The following is a 14,779-nucleotide window of genomic DNA, read 5'->3' as shown; positions in this document are numbered from 1 at the left end:
ATAATAGCCTCTGGAAAGGGACTGTGGCTGTGGGATAGCAGGTATAGTAGGGAGAGATGGTGCCTATAGTAGCAGTGGGATAATAGCCTCTGGGAAGGGACTGGGACTGTGGGATAGCAGGTATAGTAGGGAGAGATGGTGCCTATAGTAGCAGTGGGATAATAGCCTCTGGGAAGGGACTGGGACTGTGGGATAGCAGGTATAGTAGGGAGAGATGGTGCCTATAGTAGCAGTGGGGGGATAATAGCCTCTGGAAAGGGACTGTGGCTGTGGGATAGCAGGTATAGTAGGGAGAGATGGTGCCTATAGTAGCAGTGGGATAATAGCCTCTGGGAAGGGACTGGGACTGTGGGATAGCAGGTATAGTAGGGAGAGATGGTGCCTATAGTAGCAGTGGGGGGATAATAGCCTCTGGGAAGGGACTGGGACTGTGGGATAGCAGGTATAGTAGGGAGAGATGGTGCCTATAGTAGCAGTGGGGGGATAATAGCCTCTGGGAAGGGACTGGGGCTGTGGGATAGCAGGTATAGTAGGGAGAGATGGTGCCTATAGTAGCAGTGGGGGGATAATAGCCTCTGGGAAGGGACTGGGGCTGTGGGATAGCAGGTATAGTAGGGAGAGATGGTGCCTATAGTAGCAGTGGGGGGATAATAGCCTCTGGGAAGGGACTGGGGCTGTGGGATAGCAGGTATAGTAGGGAGAGATGGTGCCTATAGTAGCAGTGGGGGGATAATAGCCTCTGGGAAGGGATTGGGGCTGTGGGATAGCAGGTATAGTAGGGAGAGATGGTGCCTATAGTAGCAGTGGGATAATAGCCTCTGGGAAGGGACTGGGACTGGGGGATAGCAGGTATAGTAGGGGGAGATGGTGCCTACAGTAGCAGTGGGAAGGGATAGTAGAATTGTACAAATAGCAGGATAAGATTTCAAAGTACTTTCTATCCATGTCACTAAAATTAGGCCTTTAAGCTGCTGGTGAATTACAACTCCCAGTACCTTTGACAGCATTTAGTTATTGGCAGTACTTGCAGATGTAGTACAACAAGAGCTGAAAGGCCATTATCATTATTTTTTATAGCGAATATTAGGCCCTGCAATGCTTTTGCCAGGCCCTGACACCAGTACATATAGCCCTGGTCTATCCATTTATCTTACTGTTTTAACATTAGTCCCTTTTTAAAAAAAAAAAAAAAAAATGAAATAAATACAATATTTCATAAGACATAAATTCCAGGACCCCGCCAGCTTCGGTTTTTCGCCCCAATGATTGATTGCATGTTGAGTAACAAGCCGACTCTACATATAACACGTGTGTGTTATAATATTTGCATGGCATTACATTTGGATGGCATTAAGATACACAAAGTGTCAGTTTAGAGGGTTCGGTAATGAATGGCTCGACTGTCGGCCCATTTGCTTGTACATTATGACATATATTAATAGCAATGTTCCAAATCTGCTGGAGAACACAGCAAATTCCAGGCATGTTTCATTTGCTACACAGCGGATCCATTCAGCACTCTCTATTTAATATGTATAAAGTGGGCTATTTTATCTCCCCTATGCATATATTCCAGCCTGTAAATAAAACATATTTAACTCCTGCCTTCGTATCTTGTCCAGGCGGATTCCAAGGCATCACACAGTAGCCAATGTGCCCTGATCAGTTCAACAGGAGCCAATATGAATAAATAATACATAATGTATAGGTCTCTAGCACAACACTGCCTGCTGGAAATGCCATAGAGCCATCTAGTAGATGGGAATGAAGAAAAAGACAAAATCCACCAAGTTCCTTTGCTCTAAATTACATGAAAAGTTATTTAATTCCTGTGAATTTCAGCCCTAAAGGGTATATAAATCCAAAAGTAATGTTTTGCTTAATGAAAGAAAAGGTAATACAAAGCCACTTTCCAATACAGAGTCATTAAATGTTCAATTGGAAAGCAGTCCCTTTCTGCACTGTTGGTTCTGACTGTTGAAACAATGTAGCAGAAGGCAGCTCTTCTCCAGCTAATCAGCTGCTACATTCTTTCAAAAGTCCGAACCAACATTGCAAGGGACAGCCAGACACTACAGTTACACTAAACAAATAACTTATAGCAGAACTTACAGAGTTTGGAAAGTCAGGTTGTAATTTTGGGTTTACATGCCCTTTAACATGGCAGATAAGGGCAGGTGATGAGGGGTTAATATGACATCGCACCTGGTGATGGCGGGTCTGGTCCTTCCCGATCAGCCAGTGAAACCCAGAACAGCTCCACAGTCCCCACCAGACACGGTCATTGGGTGCAAAGAAGTGTTGGGTCCGGCTCAGCCTGCGGGCCACTATAGGGCACCCTGCGCCTGGGTCAGTGCCCTTGGGTGCCAGATAATCCAGGTCCCCCCGCTACTGCCATCCCCGCTGCCGCTGCTGCTGCTGCTTCCCGCACATGTTTCCTCCGCTCCCTGCGCTCCAGCAGCAACAACCACACGAACCGCTGCCGCCTCTCCTCTGTTCTATTTAGGGCTGCAGGGCAGCGGGGCCCCGCAATGCGCATACACCATGCGTCTCATGTTTCCCAGCTGCGCGGCGCAGCCTGCGAACATCGTGTGCAGACAGAATGCAGGTTCCGGGGCGGCCGGCAGGGGGGGCTGCGGGCTGGAGAGGCAGAGTTATGTTCGCTAGCTCTTATTGCTCAGTCTGGGCACAGTCACAGCAGGTAACGTTCCCTTGTCACAGACACAACAACAGAGGCCGGTTTGCCCTCAGCCCGACTGTGGCTAACTCTAATATTGTATCTGTGTCGCTGCTTCTCTCCCACATCAGCCCGACTGCAACTATCTCTTATGTTGTATCTGTCTCACAGCTTCTCTCCCACATCAGCCCGACTGCAACTATCTCTAATATTGTATCTGTCTAACAGCTTCTCTCCCACATCAGCCCGACTGCAACTATCTCTAATATTGTATCTGTCTCACAGCTTCTCTCCCACATCAGCCCGACTGCAACTATCTCTAATATTGTATCTGTCTAACAGCTTCTCTCCCACATCAGCCCGACTGCAACTATCTCTAATATTGTATCTAACAGCTTCTCGCCCACATCAGCCCCACTGCAACTATCTTTTATGTTGTATCTGTCTCACAGCTTCTCTCCCACATCAGCCCGACTGCAACTATCTCTAATATTGTATCTGTCTAACAGCTTCTCTCCCACATCAGCCCGACTGCAACTATCTCTAATATTGTATCTGTCTCACAGCTTCTCTCCCACATCAGCCCGACTGCAACTATCTCTAATATTGTATCTATGTCGCTGCTTCTCTCCCACATCAGCCCCACTGCTACTATCATCTCTAATATTGTATCTGTTTAGATTGTAAGCTCTTTTGGGCAGGGCTCTTTACCTCTTGTATCGGTTACTGATTGCTTTATATGTTACTCTGTATGCCCAATGTATGAAACCCACTTATTGTACAGCGCTGCGGAATATGTTGGCACTTTATAAATAAATGTTATTAATAATATCAGCTTCTCTCCCACATCAGTCCGACTGCTACTATCTCCAATATTCTATCTATGTCGCTGCTTCTCTCCCACATCAGTTCGACTGCAACTATCTCTAATATTCTATCTATGTCGCTGCTTCTCTTCCACATCAGTCCGACTGCTGCTATCTCTAAATGATATGTCTCACAGCTTCTCTCCCACCAAGGCTAGCGGGACTATATATTTATTGTAGAATTATGGCTGGGCTCGGTGCTGTACCCTTGTCCGGGGGAGATAATCCCGGTATTGCGCCAATAATCTCTCGAATAGGGTACAACTAGGAATTTACATACGCGAACGCAGAAACTGTATATAAATCAATTATCTTGTTACATACTCAGCCTGCGAGTCCAATTACGCACCCAGATCTCCCTATACAGAGAGTCCCTGCACTTGTGTCACAGAGCGACTTCGTCGCAGCACCTGCAATCCTGCCGATAAGTATGTGAAGCATACCCCGACAAGGCGCGCAGTGGCGCAAAGTAATGAACAGCGATTAGCGCAGTGTCTGAGCTGCTCCCGTTAACCCTAGAGAAGTGACGGGACCTAAAGCTGCTTCTCTGTCCCCCGATAGTTGCACTAAAGCACAGCGCAATGTATTTGGGGGCTACAGAGAGTTACAGACTTTCTCCAAAGTGTTTCACTTACGGAGAAATCCCCGCTGGCATCACTTAATGGTTCTGTTGCTTGTCTGCTCATTAACCCTCTCACTGCTGTGACCTGCGCGTCCAGTAACTGTCTGTCTGTTGTCTCTCAATTATCCATGTAACATCTGCCTGTCTGTGTATCTATCATATTATATCTAGTATTGTAATCTGTCTACTGTCTGTCTGTCCGTACTCTCAGTTAGCCACTACCTGTCTATATCTATTTTTGATCCATTTATCTGTTTGTTACTCACTCACTCATTTTATCAGTTTAATTATGACTTATTTTTTATGTCTTTCTCTGTATATTTCTATATCTATTAACTATCATTTATGTGTCTGCCTATCATGTCTGTCTATCAGTCTTCTATCTCATGTCTCTGTATAGCTACAGTATGCAACTAATCTATATCATTCTACACCAAAAAACCCACAAATCCCATGATGCTCAGCCAGTCATGTGGCAGAAAGCCAGGGAGCATGTATTTCCTACACAGAATGGCACATTACTCATAGTAGCGACCTAGTAACTGGCTGGCATTCCTGATACTTATCCCATACCGTAACCACTGACTGATGACTCTGTGCCAGCTTAGGGGCCCCATGTTTTAAAATAAAGAATAGAGAGAGAATGAGAATACTGGGTGGTTAACTCTTTCACTGCTGCTGAGCTTCTCACAAAACAGCGATTATTGAAAAAAAAATAAATCCATTCAAATAAAAGGCTTTTTGAATAAAAAGGTCAAGGGAAGTGAAACTATAACTCTCACCCTCGTATCACACTAATTTCTCCCCACAATGCTCTGTAGCCAAAGAGGGTATAAGTGTAATTTAATTATAGTAAGGAAAATAGACAACCCTTTCTTAGGTTACTATTACTGTATCTTATATATACCAGATCAATTCACTCCAAATTACCACATAATTATTATTTAACTGCAATGTTCATACACTCAAAACCGTGAATTTAAAATCCTTTAAAAAAGTGTCAACTGTGCTTCAGGTTAGCTTGCTGACACTTTTTTAAGGATTTTGAATTCACGGTTTTAGTGTATGAACATTGCAGTTAAATAATAATTATGTGGTAATTTGGAGTGAATTGATCTGGTATATATAAGATACAGTAATAGTAACCGAAGAAAGGGTTGTCTATTTTCAAATAAAAGACTTTTGAAACAAGAAATACATTCTGTTTGTGTATATCCATTGTGTATACAGCACTGGGCACAGAAGATTTCTATCTATCTATCTATCTATCTATCTATCTATCTATCTATCTATCTATCAATCATTTTATCTATCTATCATCTATCAATCTATCTATCTATCATCTATCTATCTATCTATCTATCTATCTATCTATCTATCTATCTATCTCTCTCTCTATCTATCTATCTATCTATCTATCTATCTATCTATCTATCTATCAATCATCTAGCTGTTATCTATCTATCTATCTATCTATCTATTTATCATCTATCTATCTATCTATCTATCTATCTATCTATCTATCTATCTATCTATCTATCTGTCTATCATATATCTATCTATCTATCCGTCTATCATTTATCTATCTATCTATTTATCTATCTATCTATCTATCAATCATCTAGCTGTTATCTATCTATCTATCATCTATCTATCTATCTATCTGTCATCATCATCTAGCTGTTATCTATCTATCTATTATCTATCTATCTATCTATCTATCTATCTATCTATCTGTCATCTATCTATCCATCTATCATTATATCTATCTATCATCTAGCTGTTATCTATCTATCATCTATCTATCTATCTATCTATCTATCTATCTATCTATCTATCTATCATCTATCTATCTATCTATCTATCATCTATCTATCTATCTATCTATCTATCTATCTATCTATCTATCATCATCTAGCTGTTATCTATCTATTATCTATCTATCTATCTATCTATCATCTATCATCATCTAGCTGTCATCTATCTATCTATCTATCTATCTATCTATCTATCTATCATCTAGCTGTCATCTATCTATCTATTTATCTATCTATCTATCTATCTATCTATCTATCTATCATCTAGCTGTCATCTATCTATCTATTTATCTATCTATCTATCTATCATCTATCTTTCTTTCTTACTTACTTTCTTTCTATCATCTCTCCATCTCTCTGTGGCTGTGGGATAGCAGGTATAGTAGGGAGAGATGGTGCCTATAGTAGCAGTGGGGGGGTAATAGCCTCTGGGAAGGGACTGTGGCTGTGGGATAGCAGGTATAGTAGGGAGAGATGGTGCCTATAGTAGCAGTGGGGGGATAATAGCCTCTGGGAAGGGACTGTGGCTGTGGGATAGCAGGTATAGTAGGGAGAGATGGTGCCTATAGTAGCAGTGGGATAATAGCCTCTGGGAAGGGACTGTGGCTGTGGGATAGCAGGTATAGTAGGGAGAGATGGTGCCTATAGTAGCAGTGGGGGGATAATAGCCTCTGGGAAGGGACTGGGGCTGTGGGATATCAGGTATAGTAGGGAGAGATGGTGCCTATAGTAGCAGTGGGGGGATAATAGCCTCTGGGAAGGGACTGTGGCTGTGGGATAGCAGGTATAGTAGGGAGAGATGGTGCCTATAGTAGCAGTGGGATAATAGCCTCTGGGAAGGGACTGTGGCTGTGGGATAGCAGGTATAGTAGGGAGAGATGGTGCCTATAGTAGCAGTGGGATAATAGCCTCTGGGAAGGGACTGTGGCTGTGGGATAGCAGGTATAGTAGGGAGAGATGGTGCCTATAGTAGCAGTGGGGGGATAATAGCCTCTGGGAAGGGACTGTGGCTGTGGGATAGCAGGTATAGTAGGGAGAGATGGTGCCTATAGTAGCAGTGGGGGGATAATAGCCCCTGGGAAGGGACTGGGGCTGTGGGATAGCAGGTAAAGTAGGGAGAGATGGTGCCTATAGTAGCAGTGGGGGGATAATAGCCTCTGGGAAGGGACTGGGGCTGTGGGATAGCAGGTATAGTAGGGAGAGATGGTGCCTATAGTAGCAGTGGGATAATAGCCTCTGGGAAGGGACTGGGGCTGTGGGATAGCAGGTATAGTAGGGAGAGATGGTGCCTATAGTAGCAGTGGGGGGATAATAGCCTCTGGGAAGGGACTGGGGCTGTGGGATAGCAGGTATAGTAGGGAGAGATGGTGCCTATAGTAGCAGTGGGATAATAGCCTCTGGGAAGGGACTGGGGCTGTGGGATAGCAGGTATAGTAGGGAGAGATGGTGCCTATAGTAGCAGTGGGATAGTTACGATGTGCATAAAAGTGTATACAGAATGGTTCAATATGTAGACACTGATATTTATGGATACAAGTCTTTCATACAAACCAGTGGAATACATACATACTTACAAACCATCTTGCTTGGAGTCATACCTCCAGAATTAATTCACTTCAGAATTTATACATATTTCCAAATTGTCTTCTTCCAGAATAAATCTGCATTAATGTAACAGCATAGTCTTGTATGTGACATTGCAGCAACGGAAAGCGCAAAGGCTGAAGGAATATTTAGGCTGCAGGGTATTTATAGGATTTGTAGTGCAAGGGTGAAGCTGCATGTAAATAAACAACACATATTGGATCAGAGGAATAAAGGATGGAAGGAATCCAGCAGCAGAGAAGAATGTGCGGCTCTATATATACAAATCCACTGTACAGAATTGGCACTGGGTGTTTCTGTGTAGGTCACTTATGCACATTTAAAAGAAATAATATCAGTGTCAGCTTCTTGGGGCTACTTCTATTAAATAGGCCATTTAACTCTTTCTCTGCTGCAGTATTGTATGACAAAAACTAAAGAAAAATCTGGAACTATAGACTCTGCGTGAGCATTTTCAAGCAAGAATGGCCTGAACAGAAAATGCATATAATCTTGACGGGAGGCAAAAAGTGAACCAAACAAGAATTTGGATAACAACGGTATAGTGGGAGCTGAAGACTCAGGTAACTAATTAATCTAAAAATATGACATTTTTTATAGCAATGGCATTTAAAACAATTTCAAGGAACTATATCCTTACAGAGATATATATACATTTAGCCAATATAGCGAGTGAAGGAAGGGCTTAATACACAGGGAATAATTTACTCCCTATTGCAAAATATAAGGATATTTGAAGTCACCAAATGAAGGTGTGAGGCTGAAGGCTTCTATACAGGAAATAGAACTGCAAGGTGACATGTGATTTAAATAACATCCCTATCACTGAGCACCCTTTATCCTCATATATCATTGTGTATTACCAGGTCACCAATCGGGGGAAGGCAGTCGTCCTGGGACCAGTGGATTAAGAGTTGGGGAAGTCAAACTTTAACCCATCCAATCTCTATGTGGCTCAACTGGGACATTAACTTCTGTGACAAACAAGCAGTATCAGGCCATACTCTCACCAACCATATTCTCTCAATTCTTCTCAAAATGTCCCTGTGCCCCTGTGTCATGGAGAAAAAAATTAGAGACAGACCATATTGTTTGTGACTGCCATCTTGGGCTGCCTCTCTTCCGGTTGCCCACTGAGCATATCTTTATCTGTATGGCCAGCTTTAAGGACAAGGCAGTTATACGTGCAGAAGTTGGCAATAGCACATAAATAGCAGTATGTATCACACTACAGTAAAATAGGTACAAAAAAAATGTATGTGTTTTAAAATAATCAAAATATAATGTACTGTTGCCCTGCACTGGCAAAACAGGTAGAGTATGTTTGCTTCAGGAACAATACTATAACTTATATAAATGAGCTGCTGTGCAGTAATAGGGCAGCCATTCCAGCTGGAAAACACTTTCATTGTTTGGTGTTACAGTTCCTTCAAAGGAAATCTATACCTCTATAAATATATATTGAATAAAACAGCTCATATGTAAAACCCTGCTTCATCTAAATAAACCATTTTTATAAAAAATATACTTTTTTATTAGTATATGCCATTGAGTAATCCCAAGTAGAAAATTGCCATTTTAAGTACTAAGGGCCACAGCCTGGGATCATAGGATTCACACAAACAAGCCAAGGCACACATACATGCTAGGCCCCATCAGCCAATTAATGGACAGAGTTCTGCCTTTTGCTCCCACACTACTTCCTGTTACAGTCAGAGCTGCATTATTTCCTGTCAGCTGATCTCTGAGGGAGCACACAGCCCATCACTAAATGGCGGCTCAAGGGAAAGATATATATATATATATATATATAGTGAGAGATGCAAGCAGTAACTGTTTGGTGTATTTTGCACCTGTGTTAAAGGTGGGATACAAGTAGTACCAGAAAAAAATGTCTGCTTAGGAAAAGTCGGATAAATGAGGAGTAAATGGAGGGAGAGTAGAATGGGTCCTCCATTCCGTACTCCATTTCGTATTTTCAGTTGGCATGTTTTTCTAAGCACTTTTGCAATTCACAGATTTTGCTTCAAGTTACTGATGGAGGACGGCATCTCCTAATGCCTCTCTGCTCAGATCTATCACAGTGAGGGGCAAAGAGCATAGAAGCCCCAAGACATCCTTCTTGCGTCAGTAATGTAAGCTTCTGCCCAGTAGACCTAAAAGAACAGTAAGGGGGTGCTTCTGTAGCAAATTCATGATATCAGCAATATAAAACTGATAACATCATGAGAAAAATAATTAGTGCAAATTGGGAAAGTGTTGAGATGCATGACGTTGTTGGGGTGGGTATATATCCCCTTTAATATATTCTTTCAAGATATTCTTAAACTAAAAAATGTAACCTGTTTATATATATATATATTGTCTATTTACTTGTTCCTTTTCAACAGATAGTAAGGGCACAGCTTATAGCACACAACTTTCTTTCCCTGCATACCTTCCTTCTTTTATGAGCGGCAGCTGCAAAGGAAGATTATTCCCACTCAGCCAATAAGAGACCGCACATGGATTTGAAATATCGTAAGTTCTGCGAAGGAGAGGTGAGAATTTTTATATACACAGTAGGACCGATGGGCTGGGATGCTGGGGATTCCCACTGCTAATCACTATTACAGAGACATCGCTGTTTCCCAGAAACTTGTATAGAGCTTAGCTAATGGGCATCCATGGAGAGGAGGCTCGGGCTTTGCTCTATGCACCAAGTGATAACATGTAGGGTGAGAGCTGCAGACATGTTGGACACCCTGATGAATGCATATAAAGCCCGGAGTTGGTCTGTGGCTGATTGTAGGCTGATGTGTGGCTGATTAATGTAAACCCTCAAAACATATAAATGTAAATTTGCTCAGATTGCACTTCTAAGCACTTTTGCAATTTACCTTCATTTTCTTTTCTGGTTTTCAAGATATTAGCTTTTTTCAAATTGTTATATAATTAATTTGATACAACAGCGCCACCTGCTGGTGTTCTCAGCAAACCTACTGGAGTAGACTCTAAAGGGCCCATTTACAAATCATCTTTTTTTTTTTAATTTGGATTTTTAGTTCTAAATGTCCCAGGAAAAAGTTGCGATTTTTTCCAGATTTACTCTGCATCCAAAGAGTTAAAAATCTGAATCAATTCAAAAGCTAAAACTTGCAGAGATCATGCAGAGGTTTGGGATTTTTGATGCTGGTTTTTGTGTGATAATTTGATAAAATTGATGTTTTGGTGCGACAACTCAAAAAATTAAAGTTTTTGCAGTGACAATTCTAAAAAGTTGCAGTTTTTCTCGCACAGACTTTTCATATTGGATTTTTTTAGTAAATGTCAGACATTTGGTCGAATTTTAAAATGACAAAAAATGGGAAATGATTGAGTTTTAGTAAATCTGCCCCTTAGTGAAGGGATAAAAAAGGCCTTAAATATTGCCCTGCTTAGAGCTGATAGATGACTCTTCTCTGCTCACTAACTTCATTTTCTATGCAGAGCAACATCTCGAGGCCTTTCTTTTATCTGAAATGCCCAGCAGGTGTATTACATTCATTCTGTCATCTTCATTTATACTCAGGATCGGACTGGGGGGTGAAGGGCCCACCGGGGCTCCCGACCCAGGGGCCCTGCAGGTGCCCCCGCCGGCCGTGTCCCATAATTCCCCCCCCCCGCAGGGGTCCCCCTAACCGCCCTTGCAGGGCCCCCCACCCGATGTCCTCCCCTGAGCGTGTGTAATTAAATGCATTGGGAGGAGTGGTCAGGCAGGGGGAGCGCCGGCAAGGGTTGGGTCGGCCCAGTCCGGCCCTGCTTATAACGCTAATGTAAGCCTAAAGACAAATGGAGTGCTGTGTTCTCCAGAAAACTCCCTGCTCACCATACATATTAACATGCGACTCTTGCTCTCTAGGATGAGCTCTTGTGGAGTTAATGGAGAATGGGTGTTGCTAAACTATAACTCTGAGCTTTATTAAATGAATTGGGCGCTAGTGACTCTTAACAAAAATTATAACTTTTTATTTACAGGAATGTAGAACAACCTCTCGGAGGCCAGTCACAAATGGCCCAAGACAATTATTCAGCAATTACTCACAAATACACCTTATAGCACTTCTTGCTCAGATCAGGTATCAATGACAGATTGTGGATTTAGGCTCACTTGAAAATGCCACGCCCTGAGCCCAGGCCCTCCAAGTGGAACCTCAGCATGAATACCTCTACCCCTAGGTCTGAACAACTGAGTCCCTACTCTGGTGGGTAACACCCAAGATGATTCCTTCTACTTTACTCACAGGAGTATCAGGCTACTCACTAGCTACCATGACCCTAACTCTCACACCTAGACCGAGTCATTACAGAACTATCCACACACTATCTTCTCCCTACTGGTCCTTCCTCTGCTTAGGCTCTGGTACCATCCACCCCCTCCAGCAGTTGGGATCCCAAGAGGCCAAACACATATTGGCTTTCCCCTTTAAAGACCAGGCCACTGACATCTCCCGGCCAGTTACTGCACATACTTAAACCTGGATAGGGAACACCACCCCCCTCCCACAATTATTTAAAACCTTAGGGGACTGCTTGCAATAAGGGGTAACAAAACCTTGAGCAGCCCTGGACTGGGATTTAAAACAGGCCCTGGCATTTCAAGCACACAGAGGCCCAAACAGCCCCCCACCAGCCAAATAAATAGTGAGTGTCTATGGCATCTTATAGCAGCCCCTCTGGCATTTGCCAGAACCCACAAATTGCCAGTCCGGGCCTAACCTTGAGTCTTAAAAACAAGAAATCAATAAGGTAAACTGCAAAAGTGCTTAGAAGAGGGCTCTGAGCAACTGTACACTCATTTGCCTTGAGAGTTAACATTCCCTTTACAGGACTGTATCATTTCATCCCCCATAGCTGATACCCACACATCATTGTATCGGCTTTCCTTCTGCATGTTGGTATTTATATCTACTTGTTGCTTCTGATGACTTGATTGAATAAAAGCCACACAAAGCCAATATACTGTGGGAGAAGCTTTGTAGCTGCAAGTTAACCTGCCATGACAGAGAGAGCGGTGGGACCTGGGCTCTGTCACCAACTTGCCACCAGCAGCATTGCTTTATGTCATTCTGCACGTGGGTCTCAGTGGAAGTGGCCCGAGACATTTAAACATAGTATTGTCGTTACATTCTACTCAACACAACTGCCGCCTGGTAAAATTTAATAAGTCAAAGGTGTGCTTTGAAGAGTAAAGGTTTGGGGGACTGTATGTCTGGCTACGTAACTGTATTCTGCAGTGTTAATTGCTTTATAATGTTTTCGTTAAAACAAAGAGAAATGTTGTGCGCCGAGACCGGGTTCCCAAGAATATCAGTCAGTGCCCTGCTCGCTATTTGCGTAGGTTTCATGCCAACCTGCGGAATGTCTCTCTGCAAGATGCATTTTTTTCTACTTTTCGGGATACTTTGAAAGCGGAGCCCACCGTGGGGCCCTCGTAGCAGATTTGTGAGGGCTTCGTGTGGTTCAGTGACTGCTAAATGAAAAGTGTTCAAGGGATGGAAAACAATCTGGACCCAAGGTGCCTATAAACTTGCCAAGTCCAGAATGAAAAACAGGGTTTCACAATGAATGAGTCAGCCACTGATATACCTACAGCAGCTTGGGACACTTTGTGGATTCATAGCAATGTGTATTTGGTAAATGCATTATTATTTCATAGTTTGACATGGAGGCTTTCTATAAACATGAGCCTACATTCTTCTGCCTTTCCTTCAGATGAATACATGGCCTACTCCCTTGGTACTTGGTTCCACAGTAGCCACTAGATGGTCATCACATACCTTGCACATAAGGATACTACAATACTTACAATAAAGCTTTGAGGAACATTTTCTGAATGTCTGTGCTTAAAGGAGAAGGAAAGGCTAATAAAGAGTTAATCTCAAGCTGCAGGCATACCTTCAGTTCTCTCAATAGTACCCTTAAGTCTCCCCATATTTCACCTGTTCAGATGGAAGAAAAAACGCTGAGCTGTGTAAAGAAAGTTCCCATAATGCCTCGCTCCTGCACCAAGACCAGTGTACATGCTCAATTTATAAGACTATGAGTCAGCTTCCTGCTGATTGGCTCAGATCCACATTCCTAAGGGGGGGAGTGAGTTCTTAGCATTCTTGAGGGAGGGGGGAGCAGGAGAGAAGAGAGAGCAGAGAGCTGCGTGTCTCTGGCAGATGAAAACAGACAACAGAGTATTGTCTACAAACATTACATTCCCCTTCTTGGGTGTATTATTTTGATTTGTGGAGGTCCATACAGTAAGACGTAGACATAATCGTGATTAAATGGAATGAAGTTACAGTCTCTGTGGAACTGTAACAGAACCTGTATTGAGCTCTTGGGTTGGTAGATGTTGAGGAGATAGCATTGCTCAAAGTAGACCTCACACTGATAATGTCTGGGTACCCCTAGAATATGTTTTTTTGCTTACAGAAAAAGCTTTTAGCACATAGACTGTGCCAAGGCAAAGTTTGTGTTGTTTTCTAAGGTAATGTGCCCTGTTTTGATGTTCTCTGCTGGGTTTGGCCCCGAAACCTGGAAATTTAAAGCCTTCTGCCTCTCTATCTCTTCTGCCCTCTTTATCCTCTAGAAGCAAGTTAAAGGTATTGTTTTTTTTCTATTGGAGGTTACCTACTCCATTCTGTGTTCCAGTTTCTGCTAATTGTTCCCATCTGCTCTGTATTAAGTTAATTCCTAGAGGCTTCCCAGCAGGGACTGCCGATATATATACCCTATATATACCCTACTCGCCACCCTTGCCAGCTCGTAGTATCTGATCTCTAATAAAGACGTGGGCCTTTTAATGACCTTGTTTGAATTCTACCTGCCCTGACCATTGTCTGGACTTGGACCTGAGCTTTCTAACTCTTTGCCTGCCTGTTGCCCTGTGTGTACCAGTGCCTACCATTTGCCTAGACAACAAAAATCCTTTGCAGGCTTGCGCTCTACCAGACCACCGACCCAGGAGAAATCTTTATTGGAACATTTTTTTAAAAAGTATATAAATGCTTGATGCGTTTCATGTCCTGCACTCATTCCTACAGTATATTTATAATTAAGATAATTTCTAAAATAAAGATCATTTCCAACACCTTCTTGTTTGTAGATATTATGAAGCATTAAGAATTTGTATCGCCAAAACCTTGGCCTATTTCTGTTACAGTAGAAAACATATACAGTC

At 42.6% G+C, this 14,779-nt stretch overlaps 1 protein-coding gene across 3 annotated transcripts in view; it reads right to left on the bottom strand.

Annotated features, from left to right (window-relative positions):
* The window catches only part of mkx (mohawk homeobox), an 82,409-nt gene extending 79,925 nt beyond the window's left edge, over window positions 1-2,484 (bottom strand). For 2 of the 3 annotated variants that reach the window (XM_031904523.1, XM_031904525.1), the window contains exon 1: window positions 2,206-2,484. The gene's annotated coding sequence lies outside the window, so the exon portion shown is untranslated. The other variant, XM_031904524.1, reaches the window with a different exon arrangement.
* Between the last annotated feature and the right edge of the window lie 12,295 nt (window positions 2,485-14,779).

Source organism: Xenopus tropicalis, chromosome 6 (assembly GCF_000004195.4).
Source record: "Xenopus tropicalis strain Nigerian chromosome 6, UCB_Xtro_10.0, whole genome shotgun sequence".
NCBI lineage: Eukaryota > Metazoa > Chordata > Amphibia > Anura > Pipidae > Xenopus > Xenopus tropicalis.
This window is presented reverse-complemented; position numbering and strand designations above follow the sequence as displayed.